The sequence below is a fragment of the Camellia sinensis genome, chromosome 5, assembly GCF_055761805.1.
Source record: "Camellia sinensis isolate YWXY chromosome 5, ASM5576180v1, whole genome shotgun sequence".
Taxonomy (NCBI): domain Eukaryota; kingdom Viridiplantae; phylum Streptophyta; class Magnoliopsida; order Ericales; family Theaceae; genus Camellia; species Camellia sinensis.
In genome coordinates this window covers 28,665,664-28,667,632 of record NC_138965.1, presented here as the reverse complement: position 1 = coordinate 28,667,632, position 1,969 = coordinate 28,665,664, and the positions used below count along the sequence as shown (strand labels likewise).

The 1,969-nt window shown below is 52.4% G+C and overlaps 1 long non-coding RNA gene across 1 annotated transcript; it reads left to right on the top strand.

The window, feature by feature from the left end:
* Positions 1-361: 361 nt before the first annotated feature.
* On the top strand, positions 362-1,017 carry LOC145790062 (uncharacterized). Its single transcript, XR_014328702.1, has 3 exons — positions 362-441; positions 569-730; positions 824-1,017. It is a non-coding gene; the product is annotated as an uncharacterized LOC145790062 (long non-coding RNA).
* The last annotated feature ends 952 nt before the right edge of the window (positions 1,018-1,969 follow it).

Genomic DNA, 1,969 nt, shown 5'->3' with positions numbered 1-1,969 from the left:
ATGACCATGACCCCTTTTGACTTTGCTGTATTGACCGGCCTTGATGTCGGAGGTTGGCCCATCCCCTATGATGAGGATATGGGCGAGTGGGAGGCCGCCTGGATGTATTTGTTGGGGGCTCGCCCACCTGTTGATAGGGTTTCAGGGAGAGTCAGATACACTTGGTTCTCTTCCCATTTTCGGCGGGCTGAGATGGTGCCCGAGACTCCCGAGGAGACAGAGCAGTATGCCCGTGGTTTCCTGATGTTCCTCTTCGGGACTACCTTGTTCGCCGACAGAGGGAACACCATTGGGCTATACCTGTTGAGCGCTCTGGTTGACCTATCACAGGTCAGTAGATATGATTGGGGTGGCACTGGGCTGGCTACCCTCTACTTTTACATGAGCGCGACCTCCCGCGGGCGGGGCGATTTGCTTGGTGGCTACTGGAGAGCTTGGGAGGTATTTTCTGTCCCCTCGATTTACATTTCTGCTCTTCATTACTTGTACATTGCACACACAGCGCACTTTTACAGTCTGCATTTTGCTCTCAGCATTTCGTACTTATATTCTGCACTACTTTTCTCAGCTATGGGCTTATGTATACTTCCCATCGTTAGCCCCAGAGCTGGAGGTGGTGGGGATTCCCGTGACCCCATATTCATTGATATTTGAGGGCCCGCACCGGGCGAGGCCTCGAGAGACCCTGGTTCGCTTGCGACAGTACTTCGACACTGTGCGACACTCAGAGGTACTTCAGAACTTTCATTTCTTTTCATTTTCATCTTTGACTTGCTCTGTATATTCTTGATTTCTGATTGGTTTATGCATTTATCATCCGCAGATTACTTGGCAGCCTTGGGCACCCTTGGGTGATGATCTCCTACTTCAGTATACCGGAGCGTCAGGCATCTCCCGGTATAGGGTCCTGCTCGAAGGGCCAGTTGGCAGAGTCTGGTTCCTGGGGGAGCGCTTTCTGCGCCAGGTACGGGGGTATCTTTCTCAGGATGTTCCCGCGGTACCTCCAGCTAGTATGCGGACTGCCGACAGGCTCTCTTTCTCAGAGGTAGTCGGTGCCATGCTGGGCAGCGATGCTTTGCTATATGTTGCGGAGGGGGACTACGCCACATATCGTCACATATATTTGATGCCTCCTTTGACAGAAGCTCGTATCCCGATGATGAGACCTGCCGGTATGTCATCCTCGGACCAGGCTCAGGCTCGAGCTACAGACATCCCTTCTTCTAGCAGGGCTGGCACATCTAGAGGTGGGAGTAGACCGTTTCCTCCGACTCCGTCGATTCATCCTCATCTCGGATGGCCAGATATGCCTACTGAGTTGATGGCGTGGCAGTATGGAACTAGCTCTCCGATTCCGATTCCACTAGAGCCTCCGATGCCCAGTGATCGATACGCCATTGATCCGGACTCACCGCCGGTATGCTCCACTTTTGTCATTCATCATTCAGATGTTTAGACACTCTTCTGTTTACTGATGATTATGAGCTCATTTTTGCAGCCATCGCGAGGGTACATAGAGGAGGTGGTTGGGCTGGTGGCCACACTCGAGGGCATGGTCCTGCGCAGGGAGGCACAGTTGTCCGTCGCAGGCATTCAGGTACCCTTCAGTTTTCTGGTATTTATCATACTTCTGATGACATGCTGATTTCCACTGCATCGATTGACTATTTGTGTAGAGCACATCTGACACACACCCCATTTGTACACTGTATTTACATGCACCCACTTCATGTAGCTTTTGTTTGTATCTGCGTCTGATGTACATATTTGGACTGATGCATTTGAATTGAACTCTTTGTTTTCAGATGCCTTCATGGTCCGGTCAGCCGCAGACTAGGCCACCTGGGCCTCATTGGGGAGCTGGGCCATCCGGGCCTACCCGTGGAGCCGGGCCATCTAGGCCTTATCGAGGAGCTCGAGGAGGGCCTGTCCGCAGACGTAGGGCTCATGTTGTGGAGGTGGAGCCTGA